This window comes from Plectropomus leopardus, chromosome 12 (assembly GCF_026936395.1).
Source record: "Plectropomus leopardus strain MGB_pleo_1.0 chromosome 12, ASM2693639v1, whole genome shotgun sequence".
NCBI lineage: Eukaryota > Metazoa > Chordata > Actinopteri > Perciformes > Serranidae > Plectropomus > Plectropomus leopardus.
Genome location: NC_142187.1, coordinates 613,419 through 632,500, shown reverse-complemented (window position 1 = coordinate 632,500; position 19,082 = coordinate 613,419).

Sequence of the window (19,082 nt, the reverse complement as noted above, 5' to 3'; positions counted from 1 at the left end):
GTGTCTATCCTGATGTGACCTTTATATGAATAATCTCTGCATCCCTGTTATTGTGATCAGGTGTTTGCCTTTTCTCTTTCTTTTGTCTGTGTTTAGAACAATCCTGGAAAAAATGGGCCTGCAGGGGAAGATTGAGCCCCAACAGGCCAAAAAAATGGGACAATCTAAAACAAAAAAAACAAAGTATGTACCGGTTTGGATGATGATTTCAAAACTAAATTATATTTGTTTTACGCATTCAAGTTAATAAATACTTATGTTGTAAAGCCCTCCGAGGCAAACTGTGGTTTGTGATAATGGCCTTTTTAAATAAAACTGACTTGCTAGAAATTGTTGCTGTTGACATGATTGATTTCCTTTGCCTCAGGATTGCAAAGATCCAGGGACAGGTGAGGGAGTCAGCGGGAAGCCCACCGCTGCAACTTGGCCCTGGTTTGTCCTCATGGATGAGATGTTTGGACAGACGCCTTCCATGGCTCCCCCTGTCCTAATTGCCTCCATCCCTGAGGACAAACCAGGGCCAAGTGCTGCGGGGGCTGATCAGGAGGATGAGGAGGAGGATGATGATGAGGAGGAGAGCCAGCCAGGGCCAGCAAGGAGGAGAAAGAGGGAGAGAGGATGAACTCCTTAATTTAATTAAGGAGGACATGAGGCAGCAAAGAGAGGCAGAGGAGAGAAGAGCTCAGAAAAGCAGAGAAAGAGTAGAGAGGCTCTTCTCTCTACTTGAGAGAATGGTGGACAGGCGGTGATTTTTTTTTTTTACTGTTTTTTGCTAATAGTATTTGAGTTCTGTTTTATATTGTTTATATTTTTGAATTATTTTGTACAGTTCTTTCACATCTAAGATTTTATGTTGTATTTATTAAAATATTGTTACTTTGTAACACGTGTATTCCATTTAGTATTTACAAATGTTTTCTTTTATTTACAAAAATCAGAACATTTCTAACTATTTACAAAAATACAACAGAAATTACTATTTACAGATTAAATCAAATTATTTACAATTTGCTGTTAAAAAAATATTAATCTTATGAAAATATAAAACTATTTACAGTTATAGGCTGAGCAGGAGTCCCTGGCAGTGCTGCTGGACTGGATGGGATGCCACAATGAAGGCCCTGGTGTCTTCTGTCTGTCCTTGGGACATCATCTGGGGTGGTCTCCAGAGTGTGTTTGGGGATGCTTTTCTCCACTGTCCACTACATCATCCATCAACTGGATTTGCAGGGCTGACTCAATCGATGGCTGCCATGTCACTAAGAATTTTTTAAGATAGAGGTCAGAATTAAACAAAGTGCAAACAAAGCACTACTTCACTCCCTTATTAAGACAAAATACATCCCACCACAAATTATTTCGATAAACAAAACACTCTACAAAACACTTTAAAAGGGAATAACAGCTTTCAAATGATTTTACTTGCCGACTACAGATAGTCATGGTCGGGGTGAGCCGCCTCCAGGGCAGACACCTCCGCAGACAGCTGGTCCCGCCACCAAGCACCACTGACAGCCTCCAACCCGTTCTCCCCCTCATCCTCCAGCATGTCGTCCTGCAGCTCATCCTGTGGGGCCATGATGTCTCCCGCCCCCAGGCAGATGTTGTGCAGGACGGCACATGCTGTTATTACCTGAAATGAAAAAAAAAATCATTAATTTTGATTTACTCTGCTTCACTATTAAAATGAAATCCTGTTGAGTGATGACATACCTGAGGCACAAAGGTGTGGTGCACCTCCAGCGCTTGCAGGAAGATGGAGCGAAACCTGGTCTTCATCAGTCACGCTCGATGAAGCGCTGGGCTCCCACACCTTGTACTGGCCGCTTGTAAGGAGTGATGAGGGGGAGTGGCTGTTGGAGGCACGGGTACCCACCATCTGCAAGGATGAAGTGCCCTGGAGGAGGGTAGATGGCTCGCCTGTACAGTGGGCTGTGCTGGAGTACTCTGGAGTCGTGCACCGACCCCGGCCAGCCCACGTACGTGTCAATGAAACAGCCCTGATGGTCACAAACTGCCTGCAGGATAACTGAGGCGAACAGCTTCCTGTTTTTGTAACAGTGACCATCAGGGCCGCTTGGTGGCTTGATCCTGACATGACAGCCGTCGATTGTTCCAGCAGCTTTAACAAAACCTCTGTGTCTTGCCAGCCCTGCAAATCCATGAGTTACTGTCGCCAGGTCTTCTGCAGTCCTCGGGAGGCAGATGACCTTGTGGCGAATTGCCACCACCTCCTCAGTAACTCGGTGGACGATGCGGTGGACAGTGGAGCTAGGCATCCCAAACACTCTGGAGACCACCCTGTATGACGCCCCACTCACCAGCCAGAAGAGGAACACCAAGGTCTCTATTGTGGCACCCCATCCGTGTCGCTGCTCCTGGTGGAGAAGGTCCAGCAGCACTGCCAGAGACTCTCTGCTCAGCCTGAAGTCCTGTCTGGTGTCACCCTGCCCAAAAAACCTGTCCAGCACAGGAACGGCCAGGCTTATCCTGCAGTACAGGGATCTGGTCTGAATTGGGAAAGGAGGAGAACACGGGATGAACAATGATTATCAAAACAAAAGCTATTTAATTTGAGTTAATGAGATCTTTTACTTAATTTCATAGCTTAGATAGATAATGCTTATTCTGTCTATCCACTTGAAAGAGAGTTAGTTGATCACTTGATCAAAGTAACTGTTTTCTTATGATCAACATCAGGTTATCAGTCACTTTATTAATTTGGAATATATTAATTAATAGAAATACAATGAAACAAAAATACAGCACAATACATTGTAGAAATGAATGTACTGCACATTAACTAAACAATATTGGACATCAATTCATTTGAATATTGTTACCTGACATCTCAGCACTTTTATTTAATGAACAAACAAATAAAAACCCTAATAAAAGACATCACAATAGTTTCTATAATTAGCGTTAATGTCACTTTTTGGTAATAAATGTATACAGGTATGGTAGTTACTGCTAACTGTTATCTAGCTAATGATAACATTACTTTGGGTTAAAATAACAAGTTTACCTCTCCATGGTCTGCTCTCAGCCGGAGATAAATCAGCCGCCGACGCTGGCGCTGATGGAGGCGCTTCTCTTCTTCCTCCAGCAAAATAAAAATTAAAAAAAATAAAACAAGTAGCTCAGGCTCCATAAGTTTTTTCTTCTCATGTTTTTTGACTTTCTTTTGTCCCTCTTCTCTCTCTCCCGCGAGTATGAGCCTCGAAAGTAGAACTCCTTTGTGACGTAGGGTAAGAGCGGGAACATCTGGTGACGTGACCAGGAAATCCTCCGAAGGCTAGACCGTCCCAATTAACAACCGTTGATGCGGCCTTCGGAGGTGCCTCCGAAGGCCATGTAGGCTGCAGCCTCCGAAGGATGCAGACCCTGAATTGAGACACAGCTAGAAATGCAGGAGCTTGTTAGTGATGTCATGTCCTCTGACTTCCAACATTCCGTCTCCATTTGACTCCATTATAAATGCAGACATCATCTGAAAAAAGCATGAAACATAAACTGCAAGAACGCAAAAACAGTAAAAGTTTCAAAAGAACTGAATACATGCTGAATTGTGGAAGTTCTTGGGACCCGTTTCAAGTTTAAATGGAGTCTCTAGATGAAACTATGTGGAAGCAGTAGGCTTTCAAAGTGGAGGGGGTTGAAGAGCAATTAAAGACGTTTCCCATGCATTTCAATGGGAGAAAACTTTTGGAAAAAGTTTCATATTTAAAAAAAGCAAAAATTGCAGAAATGAGAAAAGTCATAGCAATAATGTCCTGAACGAGCTGAACGTTTTGATAGTTGAATGGTTTAAATTGGACAAAGCAGACAGAGTAGCGGTCCAAAAAACTTACGGGAGGTGAAATAAAAATAAGGATTTGGATAACAATAGTGTGGATGCATAACTAGAAAAAGCATTTGCTGCGGAACATGCATGTGGACGCTAATAGCTGAAATCAGTTGAAATCCATGTTTGGAAATGTAGAAATATATAGCTTAAAATACAGAAACATATTAAAAATTGCTGGAAATATCTGAAAACCTGGCAGAAATTAAATCTGAACTGCTCTATAATTAAGAAGCTATGAGCTGAACTGGAAGAGTTTCTAGGTGTTAATTTAAAAGGTAAAAAACAGAAATGTGTAATAATTTGAGGCATAGATTGTAGAAAGTTTGTTTGAGGCTTAACTGTCCTTGAAGAGCACAATATTTTGGCATTTCAATGGTTTCTGTAGCTGCAAGTATGCAGCAGTAGTAGTTGTAAAAAAAAAATACAGAAGTATTACCAGAAGGACTAATAATAGTAGTAGTAGCAGTTGTAGTCAGGGAAGTAGAAGTAGCAGCAGTACTTCTACAAGTAGGAGTAATACTAGCAGTAGTAGTAGCAACTGCAGTTGTAGTTGTTGTCGAAGTAGTTATATTGAAAGTCGAAAGAATTTCAGTACACAACTACTGTTATTAGCTGTAAAGGTAGTAGTAACAGTTGTAGAAGTAGTAGTAGAAGCATTCCTAATAGCAGAAGTAGTTGTAGTAGTACTACAAGTATTAGTGATAGTAGTAGCTTTAGTAGTAATAGAAGTTGTAATAACAGTAGTAGTAGTCGCATTACTAGTAGGAATATAATGAGTTCTAGTAATAGAAGAGGTGGTTGCGAAGTAGTGGTAATAGTATTGACAGTACTAGTAGAAGTAGCAATACAATAAAAATAGCAACCAGTGCTATGTTATTACTATTACAAGGTCCTTACATTGTATACCTGAAAACAATGGCATGACCTGGAAAAGAGAAAACCTTTGTGGAATGTACAGTATTTGTGAGACACTGAGAAATAAACAAACCCTTTATGTTTTAACAACTATGACGCAGACAGTTGACCTCATTGCAAATGTGTTTTAATTGGATCTAATGAGATTACTATTCTGGGGGGTGTATAAATGAAAAATGTATCCATTCATTGTTGATGTAGGATCTCACCCACTATGATTACTGCTCAAACAAACTATATATTCAATCAGTTATAAATCAAATGCTGATAATGTCCTAACTTTGGAATCAAATCTTTACAAATTACGAATACACATTTTTTAGGAAATATGTATGGAAATATTGTTGGTACATAATATATAATAGACTGCATTAAAAAGACTCAGGAATCCAGGAATTTGTGTCAAACATTTGAATGTAAATCGGGAATGGGGGGAAATAAAAAAACTAAACTAAACTGAACTAGAACTGCATTGAAGTTAACTGATAACTCAAACAAACAAAAAAATGTATATACATACTACATATTAGGGCTGGGATTTTATCGTGTTAATCACGATTAATTAATTACAAAAAAAATAACGCATTTAATCGCAATTTATTTTTGCACTCCAAACAGTGCAGGACGTTACTCATTGCACGAGTTCCCTGTATACTTGTCATACTTACGCACAGGACACAACACGGAAAACAGCAATGGAAACTGAAACCGATGAGAAGTTGTTGCTGGTTTTGTTGGGCGTAAAATTTAGTTTTAAACAACTAGCGGGTGGAAACCTGGATAAAAGCACAGTTGTGTGCAAATTGTGCTCTGGTGTGCCTATCACCAGAGCTCAGGCAATTTCAAACAAGATTCATCAGCTTTATGACACTGAAAAGCAAGAGAGTTGATTTATTGGAGAAAGCCGAATGTGTTGCTGTGACTGGGGATCATTGGACCTCGGTAAGCAATACAAATTACCTTGGTGTGGCTGCGCACACTATTGATGTTACTGACAGGGAATGGCATCTTGAGTCTTTCACCCTAACTGTGCAGAAGACGACCACCACACACTATGCTGAAAACTGCGCGGAGCAGTTTTTCTCTGTGGCAGAGGCCTGGGGAGTTCAACAAAAGGTCACCACATTTGGAATAGACAGCGCCCGAACCATGATCGCTGCAGCTAGACAGCTCCCATTTGTGCATATGGCATGTGTTACTCACATTTTACAAAGAAACATCACTGTTTGCCTTGGTGACAGCGGGTTTAATGATACGCTGGCAAAATGTCACAAAGTAGTGGGTCGTTTTAAACACAGCCCTGCTAATACAGAGGAACTTCACCAGGAGCAAACAGCACTTGGGCAAAAAAGAGACTCACTTACACACGACGTTTCCACAAGGTGGAATTCGACGCTGTATATGATCTCTCGTCTGCTGAAGAACCAAGAGGCTGTGAAGGCTACTTTTTGCAAGCGGACACACAAGCTTACCATGCTGACTACAACGGAGTGGGACAAAATACAGAGGCTTGTGACCATCCTTGAACCATGCAGGTAAAAATCCACCTTCACCATGAAATGTTTGATTAATATGATTTATCACTAGTTGACATATTTTCCTTTTAAAAGCTTTTTGAATTGACTATTGTTTTTAAGATTAAGATTTAAAAAAGGGGAGAAACAATTCTGTTTTACTTTATTGAATATGTACAGTAATAAAAATAATCCGGTCCTTAACTATCCACTGCAGATATGTGACTGAGCTCCTTGGAGGTGAGACTTATGTCTCATGTTCTGTGGTGTTACCTGCTCTGCGCCACCTGGACCGCACCATGGAGGTATCTGATGAGGATCCAGCCTACATGATGAGATTCAAGACTGCCTTCTCAAAGGATCTATCCCAGCGTCAAGCAACACTCAACCATGAATTGCTCAAGCTGGCTACAGTACTCGACCCACGCTTCAAGGACTTAAGGGGTCTACCCAAAGGAGAGCGAGAAGGGGTGTGGACCAGCCTTGAGGCACTGCTGCAAACAGAATCCAAAAGTGCTACTCCAGAGCCCACAGAGGAGCCAGCAAAGAAGAAGAGACTCCTATTGTGTGCGTCAGACTCTGATTCAGATGATGATGTGGGGCCTAACAGGGCCTTGAGCCTCTACAGAGCAGAACCCACCATTAGTGAGATAGACTGCCCACCGCAGTGGTGGTCAACTCATGCAGGAGCCCATCCACAACTGTCTGTCCAGGCCCGCAAGTATCTGGCTAGCCCTGCTACGTCTGTCCCTTGTGAGAGACTTTTCTCACTTGCAGGTAACATAGTTGAAAAGAAGAGGGCAGCCCTCAGCTCTGAAAATGTCAACATTCTTGTTTGTCTCAGCAATTGGCTGAAAGAGAGGGAGAAATAGGAGGAGAAGAAGTATTGTGATGCCAGGCCACTGGGTTGATTGTTACTGTTAAGTCACACTAGGATGTTGATCAAACTGTTATAGCCTATGTTACAAAGATTTTTTGCTCAGGACAATGGCAGAATAGGAGGGGCTGTCATCAACTGATGGACCATTTTTGTTTCTGTGTTGTTTTTCAAAACCATTTATGGTAGAAAGGGCACTTTATGTGTAATTATTGGTCTGTTTATTTTATGCCAAGGATATTATTCTAACTATTTTGCAATGTTCAGTTTCCACTTTTCTACTTTACTTTAAAGTGCTGTTTTTTTATTTTGATAAAAAAAAAATATATATGTTTAAGTGATAGAAAGTTTACAAAAAGTCCTGAAAAAGCTTGAATATAGCTCACTTGAATTTAAGTTTGTGCCTTGTGGACAGTGCAATCATATTACTATTATTCATATTGCACTTTATGTCAACACTCAGTTATGAAAATAAACACAATTTTGTTGTTTAAGCTCATTTATGTGTCAATTCATTGATTCAGTCGTATACCAAATTCCATTTAAAATAAAAAAAAAAATGTTGCTTCTCGTGTCAAATATGATATGCGATTAATTGAGATTAATTAATTACAAAGCCTTTAATTAATTAGATTCATTTTTTTAATTAAGTCCCACCACTAATATATACAGTGCCTTGCGAAAGTATTCGGCCCCCTTGAACCTTTCAACCTTTCACCACATTTCAGGCTTCAAACATAAAGAAATAAAATTTTAATTTTTTGTCAAGAATCAACAACAAGTGGGACACAATCGTGAAGTGGAATGAAATTTATTGGATAATTTAAACTTTTTTAACAAATAAAAAACTGAAAAGTGGGGCGTGCAATATTATTCGGCCCCTTTACTTTCAATGCAGCAAACTCACTCCAGAAGTTCAGTGAGGATCTCTGAATGATCCAATGTTGTCCTAAATGACTGATGATGATAAATAGAATCCACCTGTGTGTAATCAAGTCTCCGTATAAATGCACCTGCTCTGTGATAGTCTCAGGGTTCTGTTTAAAGCGCAGAGAGCATCATGAAGACCAAGGAACACACCAGGCAGGTCCGAGATACTGTTGTGGAGGAGTTTAAAGCCGGATTTGGATACAAAAAGATTTCCCAAGCTTTAAACATCTCAAGGAGCACTGTGCAAGCAATCATATTGAAATGGAAGGAGTATCAGACCACTGCAAATCTACCAAGACCCGGCCGTCCCTCCAAACTTTCATCTCAAACAAGGAGAAAACTGATCAGAGATGCAGCCAAGAGGCCCATGATCACTCTGGATGAACTGCAGAGATCTACAGCTGAGGTAGGAGAGTCTGTCCATAGGACAACAATCAGTCGTACACTGCACAAATCTGGCCTTTATGGAAGAGTGGCAAGAAGAAAGCCATTTCTCAAAGATATCCATAAAAGTCTCGTTTAAAGTTTGCCACAAGCCACCTGGGAGACACACCAAACATGTGGAAGAAGGTGCTCTGGTCAGATGAAACCAAAATCGAACTTTTTGGCCACAATGCAAAACGATATGTTTGGCGTAAAAGCAATACAGCTCATCACCCTGAACACACCATCCCCACTGTCAAACATGGTGGTGGCAGCATCATGGTTTGGGCCTGCTTTTCTTCAGCAGGGACAGGGAAGATGGTTAAAATTGACGGGAAGATGGATGGAGCCAAATACAGGACCATTCTGGAAGAAAACCTGTTGGAGTCTGCACAAGACCTGAGACTGGGACGGAGATTTATCTTCCAACAGGACAATGATCCAAAACATAAAGCCAAATCTACAATGGAATGGTTCACAAATAAACGTATCCAGGTGTTAGAATGGCCAAGTCAAAGTCCAGACCTGAATCCAATCGAGAATCTGTGGAAAGAGCTGAAGACTGCTGTTCACAAACGCTCTCCATCCAACCTCACTGAGCTCGAGCTGTTTTGCAAGGAAGAATGGGCAAGAATTTCAGTCTCTCGATATGCAAAACTGATAGAAACATACCCCAAGCGACTTGCAGCTGTAATTGGAGCAAAAGGTGGCGCTACAAAGTATTAACGCAAGGGGGCCAAATAATATTGCACGCCCCACTTTTCAGTTTTTTATTTGTTAAAAAAGTTTAAATTACTCAATAAATTTCATTCCACTTCACGATTGTGTCCCACTTGTTGTTGTTTCTTGACAAAAAATTTAAATTTGATATCTTTATGTTTGAAGCCTGAAATGTGGCGAAAGGTTGCAAGGTTCAAGGGGGCCGAATACTTTCGCAAGGCACTGTATATATGCATATACACAGAGAAGTTTTTTGTTAAACCTTCTTACTCAACTTTAAATAATGGGGAAAAAACAACATCTGAGTCTCGAGACATTAATAATTCACCTGAGGAAACAGTTAATCTTGTCATCATTTATATCATTTGTTTGATTTTAGCCTTACATTAAATGGATGATGGTGTATCTAATGTGGCTGATAATGAACATGTAGGCCCAAAAAAATTTGATAATTTGAAAAATCCATGAATAGGTCACAATAAAAAACAACAACCCATGAACATCACTATTCACCATCACCATCACTATTGAAATGTGCTCACACATTCTTCTTTTACTCATTCTCTTGCCTTTTAAAAAATAAAATTATTCAATGAACTGAAATTCATTGAACTGAACTGAAAACTTAAAATGGTAAAAAAAGAAAAACTTTTCTGCAGAAATCGTTTGAGACTATTTTTGGCTTAAGAACTCCACACCATGGGCTTAACATAGTAAGTAAACTTGCAGGGCATTTTGACTGCCCTTTAGCACAATTGCATTGGAAAATCTATGTACAAAGAAGAGAGATTTTTATCTCTATAAATTTAGACCAATAAAAAAAACAAGTCTTGAGACATAGATATCATGTAATTCCTATAGGGAGAAAGTGAATTTTGGGCCAATTTTTGCTATCCTGTGTTTGATTTGAGATAAACATTTAATGAGTGATGGTGTAACTCATTAGGTTAAAAGTGTGCTTATCTGAATTTGAGCCCCCAGCTCAAGGAGACAAAAAACATTGTTTGTTAAAAGAGGGATGCTGAACTGAGGGAATGAAACAAAAAAAAATACCTTTACAACTTGTGCAGGGAGGAGTTTGATGCTGCACAAAGGAGAAACTGTCACTCTGAAGGTAATGACAGACTGATGCCTGGTCTTTCGCAGTTTGGTTTTCTACAACTGATCACTTGCCAAAGGATCAACAGTAGTTTGCCTCTCCGGAACAGAATTGTGCACAGCAACAAATGCACAGATGGAGGTAGCAGGATGGATCTGGCCCTGACAAGAGAAACAGAAACTTATTGTCACAAATTAATGACTGAAATAAAACATGTTCAAAAGTTACACAAAAACAATAATCAAATACCTTGAAAACTGCCGCAGGGAAAAACACATTCCTGTCCAGTGCCATTTCACACAGAGAATTTAGAAAGGCTGCATGCAGCTCTTTGACATGTTCAGCTCTCTGTGCAGTTAGTGTCTCACAGTGGAGGAAGACCTCAAAAAAATTAATTTTTAATTTTAGCATTTCAAGTGTCAATGTTTTAGTCTTTTAAATCAAACTTATTAATAAATCTATGACTCACTGTTGATCTTCGCAATTAGGCTATAGTCGATTGTGATACCAATTTTTTATGCTGTACTTTTTGCACACAAAGTTTGAATAAAATATTTTCTCAATCTCTACACTGAAAATATAACTTGATGTTAGATCAAAAGTCCTTTGAATAATTTAATCCTTTAAATTCACTCTGACACCATTATGGACCGCTAGGGGACATGACACAGTACACAGGATTGTGGTAACTGTAGTAAGTTTTCATCATACCAGAGTGGAGACAATGCTGTGGTTGAGAGATGAAAATGAGGTCCAGCAGTTTGTTCGTATCTGTGGTGGCAGCAGTGATGACTTGTGCATACCCCCTGGACTGAAAGATCTACAGTATTGGCTTGCATTGGACAAGAGATCCTCATTGAAATCATCACAGACAATGATGAGGTGACAATCCATGATCTCCAGTGAGTCCTGACTTCATCCAGTTGGTTACCAAGTCCTTGAAAGGGGGGTTTTAGGCTTCTCGGAAGCTTAAAGAGAGAGTGCAGTCTTGTACCAGATATGCAATAGGCAGCAGTGCCGGTGAACGCTGTCAAAAGGACACTGGGGCTTGATATGTCTGCCTGCTCAGCATTTCTTGGCAGTATCTTAGATATGACTTTCCTGTTCCAGCACCACCATTTATGTAAAAGAAAAACTGTTCTGGATTTAAGCCACAGACACGCTTTATGCACCAGTCTCTAACTGTGTAGAACACACATGCTTGTCTCTGATGTTTCAGGTCTGGCTTTGTACTTGTTATTTAGAGATGTCACCTACACATCTGAGCATTCATCTGTAGTGTTCTCCAGATACAAGAGGGGAGGACTCATTTTCACTGCGTTGTCATCTGTCAGTATGAACACGACACCACGTGAACACTTTTTCATGTTTATGCCACATGCATGGGCCACACACTCCTGAGCACTGAGCTCTCTCTTTTGAGTATGCCTACATGATTTCCCTCATTTCATCACATTCATTGACATTGTCTCTGGGGGAGTTCTAAATGACTGTTTTGAATAACTCATAAAGTCCAGATTCTTTCTTGGTGATGTAGCTTGTGAGATACACGACACATGAATATGCATTGAGACTATACCTTACCCAGCAGTCTTTAGGGTCACGTTTGAGTATCACCGCACTGGATTTGTTGATCACATTGAGGTAGCGTTCATATTCATTGCATGTTAAGTTGCACTGAGCTAGAAGCTGCTGCAAACTGAGAGAGGCAGTTTTGGGATCATTCAACAAGTTGAGTGGTTGGGGCTTTCTCTTTGCTATTTCAACTTGCACTGGATCGATGTCTTCATCACGTCTTGTTATCATCAGGTCTTTTAGGTTATTAGGTCTTTCTGGCAGGTGGTTTGGGAAATCCAAATCTGCAACCAGAGCTGGGATTTCTGAAACATGTCCTGGAATGTTTTTTGCTGTGCACTTGCACTTCTATAACCTTCTTGTACAGTTCAGGCTGTGTATGTGGGTCAAGCAGTTGAGCTGTGATGTATTTGGACACAAAGTTACTCACAGTCAGATCATCATCCTCCTCAAAAACAGGTGCACCTTCTACCCAGATGAGGCAGTGTATGTGTGGGCTTCCTCTGTGCTGACACTCAACCCGGCAAAAGTAATTCACTACTTTGCCGAGGGGCTGTGCAGGAAATAGGAGCAGATCTCTGAATAATGCCTCAATACGTTTATCAAACATGTGCATTGCTATTACCGGATTGCTTCGCAGTATGTCACACTTTGCTGACCAGTCAAGCCCCTCAAAATCAACATGTTCACCTTGCTGCCTTTTTATTGCCTTAATGACTTCTGGCCAACGCATTTCAGCTGCAGAAAAGGTGCAAAAGAAAGTGGGAGTTCCCAACTGTCTGATGAGAGTCAGGAGTCCCTCTCAGTGGCTGCTTGAACCTGACTGTATCTTTATTTCGCAACAGTTTCTCAACCTCTCATCTATCTTGCAACATGCCAGATGTAATTTTTCGTCCATCTCTGGTCAGGGGCTTTCCTTTCCTCAACTGTATTGTCATGCTGGAAGTAGCCAAGTGTAATTCAGTCACAAACTGTGCAAAGAACAAGTAGTTTGTGTCTCCGGCAAAACGTTCATCAATGCTGAAAAGCCTCCCTTTGAAATAACTACTGGGTGTCAGTTTAATACGTCTCTGTTCATCCAATGTATTTTCACCTGTGGGGGACTGAACAGGAAAAGCCATGGCCTCTAGTCTTGGTGTTTTGAAAAAGCCAACTGGACTGTTTCTCTCAGCAGGAGCAACAGAGTAGATTCCTTCAATGAATCATAAGATCTCCTCTGCAATATCACATGAAGACATGACTCTAGAGCAAAGCCACCATTAGGCATGTCACCTTTCTGTTCTGTATCATCTCTCTGCTCCTTTGGTTGTTCAACTTCAACTTCACCATCACCATCACAGGACAACATTTCAATTGCACTGTTCATTTCTGCAATCATTATCACAAACATGGACGTACTTTCCTGTCAGGCATGCTGCAACCACATCTGGATGTTTGACATAATTTGACATTGTGCAGGAGTGAACTTGGTTAGGAAATGATGCCTCATGACAGTCAGTGCACACATAAGTAGGACCAGCTTTTATGTTTGATCTGAAAACAGATATGGCCTCTTTTATCAAACTGCTGTCATTTTTGTGTGTTTGTCTGTTGATCAGTCTGTACTTTCTTTTTATTTTCATGGCACATCTCATGTTATGCATCATCCCGAAAGTCAGATTGTTTTTATATCTGCCTTGCATTTGTGTCTTCTTTAACTGTTTATGTTTAATTCTGAATATTGGGTCAGTTGCATAACACTGAATGATATGAGATCTCTTCCTCTGTCTAAACTCTACACTATCCCTGTAACGTGTAGTACAATACAGCTTTTGTTTCTGTCTAAAATCAGCATTGCCTTGATAATGTGAGGAAATTTGTTTTCATTTCTGCTGAATCTCACTGTTGTCTCTGTATCTGTTGGCAAAGTACAGGGCATCCTTCTTTTTCGTTTCAGGATTGATATGATAATTCTGGCTTGAAAAAAAACTTTTTCTTGGCTTTATATGCTGCATTTGAATCACATTTTTTCCTTTCTTTCATTGTTTGATTCTCTTTTCTTTTTGATTTTTTTTCTGAGACCATTAGTCTTCTCTGAAATGTATTCCTTTGTTGTTTGTTGTATGGAAAATATAAGGCCGTATCACTGGCATCAGTATTTATCAGTGAAGCAGATACATTTGACTCCCTGTGAGGGGCATTATGTCATGTGATCAAACTGAATTGACTTGACTGTTCTGGTTCAGTATTAGAGATTGTGACACCAACCTCTAGTGGGCACTTCCTGCAAGATGTTATCAGAGACATCAGTGGCATCAGTATTCACCTTTGGAGCAGTTGAGTTTGATTGAATGTCCACAGCATCATGTGATGTGACATAGCTGGATTGGTTTGATTTTTGTGGTTTAATTTTCATATCAGTAGATACTTTGTGTAATCAGAGACATCTGTGACAAGGGTGTTTATCGTGTCCGACTGTTTTGGAAGAGCATCACCCAGCAGAACAGTTGACACAGCAGCAGTGTGACTTGTAAGCTGACTCTCTCTTTCTGGAACAGCATTATTCAGGGTGGCTGCGTTGACATCATAAAAGTTGTCAGGAGCCAGGAGTTGTCAATCATATCACTGAGATGTGTGAATGTCAGCATGATGGCAGTACCGGGAGTGTGTGAACCCAAGTGTAGGGGCAAACCTCTGGCTGTTCTGGAGTGTGGATCAAAGAAACTATATCTGCCTGACCTGGTTCTGAATACTGCCATACATAACTGTCTCATCAGCAGTAATGCATACTGCACATCAGATAATAGGCAGCTCAGCCCACTCTCTAGGTCCAGAAAACTATCTACAGCTCCGGGTGAAGGTTGTCCTAATGTGCCATGCCTGTCATGTCCACATAGTGTGTAAACCTGCATGCAGAACTTCATCAGGGAGCTCATCAGTAGTCAGATAAATGTGATCAGTAACCCTCTTACTGACCTCTTTGTACATCACGTTACCTTTATCCAACACAAGGTCAAGGTCTGCTCTGGTGATCTTTTCATTCTAATGAAGGAATGCAAGGAAGGTTAGTGAGTTACAGGTACACTGCTGGTTTCTGACATTGCTGTATCTGGAAGAATCCTGGCTGCGGGATGCACAGACATACAGTATCTTTCAGAAGGTTTTCACAGTCTGCATGAGAAGGCCCTGCGACATATAAATTATCACTTTGACATTTATGGGGTATGCATGACATGCACTGTCACATCCTGTCTTCACAATTCCAGCATAAGATAACTTTGGTCCACAAGGCACATCAGTTTGACATTCCTTCTTTACCTGTTTCACTTTAGAAGGCCCTGCCAAACATGAAGTATCAACACTAGGACATCACCTCTTTACAATGTCTGCATAGGACGCCTGCTGTACACAATGCATATCACTTTGACTTCTATCATTTACCTGGAAGGCATTATAAGGCCCTGCCATGCATGATGCATCAACACTGGGACATGCTCCTCTTCACAATGTCTGCATAAGATACTTGTGGTGCACACGGTGTATCACGTTGACCTTCTTGGTTCACACATCTTTACCTCTCCACTGCTCTGAGGAACAACATATTCAGCTTCTTCAAGTTGTTGGTGTTATACAGTGAATCTCATTTGACCTCTGCCAGCGCAGGCTCTGAGCTTATGACCTCTTTCCCTTTTTTGGCATTGTTATGCTCCAAAACCACAAATTCAGTTGTAATAACGATATGATTAAACGCAATGTCTATGACAAAAGTTGTTTTTCTAAAATAAAGTCTTGTCAAATCTGTGAAAAAATTCAAAATAACTTGTTTGTCTTGTCTTGTCTTTGTCTTGTCACAAACAAACTTGTTGAAATCAAGTGCACTTTAGAAAGTTGAAATAAAACTGTAAAAATGTATATATAAAATGCCCTTTATAGCTACTTACTAAGAAAAGAGTATTTACAGTTTAAGAAAAAGAACGGTACAATTCAAGGCTATACAAGACAGGACAAATTGTGTTAATGCCAATACTGCTTGTAATTTGTGAATATTTAATACCCAGCACAGAACAATTTAAGAAAAATCCACTAATATTCTACAACCAGTAGTCTAATAATAAAATATGATCTGTCCTGTTCCTCAACTGTTTGCACTTACCAACAGAGAATAATTTAAGGCTTTGATTTTCAGTGTGTGATAAATATTCAGTGTACTATATATCAAGGTGTTTATGCAAAATCAGGAACACAGTTGTTGTGTCAGTGTAACAGATGACTGCTTCTGGTTGCTGAAGAACATTGGGTCTGCAGACAGGGAACAGCAACTGTCTGAATTTTTATTTCATTATAAACAGGCTAAACAACAACAAAAGTCTTACAATGAATGATAGAAACAATTTGAATGCTTAATAATAATAAACTAAACAATGACTAATGTTGTACTATACTACTATGACTACTTATACACATGTTTACACTGGTTAGGTAAACAAAAGTGTTAAGTGTGAAGATACCTGCAATCACAACAAACCAGCAGAGTTTAGGAACAACTCCTATTTGTTTTCTTGTAGAAATATGGTTTTTCACTCCAATTATATCTTTAAAAAAAACTTGGAGCAGAATAATATGTTGTGTTATGTGTTGATGTTATGCAATTTTCTTCTGTCTTTACAATACACTTTGTATCAATGTAATGTCTAAACCAATCTTGTACAAAAAAAGTATTTATATTATAAATATTTGACTTATCTAAATAGAATATATCAATAGCCCAATGCTTTAAAAAATATAAACAATTACAAAATAGGTTATTACCAATTAAGAAGGTAAAATCACAGATCAAAAGTCAAATCAAATCAATTAAAAAGTGTATGAGAGATGACACACTCAGAGATCTAAAAATGTTGATCAAGTACTGGTACTTAACCAGAGTCTGTTTTCAAGGCTTTTCGAGGCTTTGGTTGGATAGAGTAAAGGGACAGTGATGTAGAAAAAGCCAAAATTAGTCAGAGGTTGGTAGATTTGACAGGATAGATAGAATGGCCAAAATCACAACAGAGAGCCAATATGACAGGGTAGAGGAGAGATGCTGGACAGCATGTAAAAAAAAAAAAAAAAAACACCATGGCAGTATACCAAAGGTAATAATGCTCAAATGTATGTCATGACATTTATCAATAAAGTAAAGATAGGAAGTAATTTGAAACTATAAAACAATAAAGTAATAGTTTAACAATAATAAAATCATTATTAAAGTGTGTGAACATACACTTCTAAAACAGCGAGGAGTCACCAACAGTGAGAGACAGTGAGAGAGAGAAAGAGAAATATTCTTATTTATTATTTTCATGAAGAATGTATATGCTGCCTGATTTTAAAATGTGCACTAATACTGACTTTACCATCAACAAGGCAAAATTGTTTTCCTTTAAGTTGTTTCTTACAACTTCAGGATATATATTAGTTTGTACAGCACAGTACATAAAGACTATATCGTCTGGTTTCAATTATGTGTGATTTAGGGATGCGCTATTGATCAAATGTTTATCACCATGTTGGCTTCCCACAATTAAATGAAAATATTTTTAAAATGTGTACTATGCTTAGAAAGGTTGACTGCACATCAAATTAAGCTCTTCCTAAAGCAACAGTCAGCCTTCACTATGCTACTTCACTATTGTGGACCCCAGGAAAAGTAGCTGCTGCTGATGTGGTAGCTAATGGGGATCCAAATAAACAAACAAACAAATAAACTTGTAGCCAATTGTCTAAACTTTGTCTCAACCGTTTCCACAGGTACATAAAAATTCACAAGAATACGCACAAAAAGTGTGACTTTCAAAATCTTCTGTGATTGTAACTCTGGCCATGAAAAGGTCTATTGATGTTTAACATGCATTCTAAATGTAAAACAATAAATTATAAATTTAGTGGTTGCAAAATCATTATTTGGGTGTGCAAACTTACACTTCAGGGTCAGCAAGGAGTCACCAACACTAATGGTCTAAAATAGAATGGAGGAGGACAGGAAGAGTGGAAGGAGGCCGCGGGAAAGAAAAAAGACAGGGAGAGAGAGCGAGAGACAGAGAAAAAGAGAGAGAGATTATTTATTATTTACATTTGAAGTTCTTTTGAGGTTGAACAATTTAATTAATACTTCCAGGAAGTTAAAATGTGTTTTTCTCAACAAAAATAAAAGCTCTAGGAAGGTGAAAAGTTATCTACAGTCAAGTTATGTAGTCTGCTATCAATTTTAGTTCCAGTATTTTTATACTTACCAACCAAAGCACAGAGCTGGGAAGATGTCCTGTTGTCAAAGAGAAAAAACAAGGTGACAAACAGAGAGTTAGTAGGTTTTAAAAGTAAATAAAATGGCTACATTATGCTTTATAAGATGAGTTGCATATACAAATATCAAACACTAAATGTTAAATAAAAACATTAGTACAGTATGTAAACCATCTGTGGTTGTAGGCAAATGGCAAACTATGATAAAACATCTACTCTGTAGTGCCTGCATTATAAAAGTAATTTATTGCAGTTAAATTTTACCAGCATGACACATTAATGTAACATCTAATTCACACATATTCACATGTAGAGCTGGTTTATGAGGCCTTTCATGTGCTTGAGTGTGTGTGTCGTGTATTATATAGGCACATGAACAGTCAACAACAAACTGGCTAGAATGTGTTACAGTCAATCCAGAATGAAGATTAGTTGCCACAGATGAATTGAGGGGGATACTGATCATACATAGGGTTGCCTTGCCTAACTGAATGCTGCTAACAGCTAAAAATGCTAATGAGAACTAAGCCAAAGACAGGCATCAACAGTGTTAGAAACTCTAAAGTTAAGGATTGGCTGGTGTGGCCTCACATTGTAGCACACGCTGGTTAATTTGTTTTGTCAGGACTCCCTGACAGTGTCAGGATAGTTAGTTAAGTCAGTGCAAAAGACAAATTTCTTTAATAGTTCCATGTCAGATAATATTGCTATAGTTAACATTAGTCTCTGTGCTAGCATTAGCATTGCAGCAATGCATGACAACTATGCTAGCATTAGCATTGCAGATACGTAACCATTTGCATTGTGACTATGCAAGTGTTACCATAACTGCTGACATCGCCGCCATGCTACTATTAGCATCGCAATTAGGTTATCGCTAGTATAGCACCTGTGCTAGCGTTAGCATCCCTGCAACGT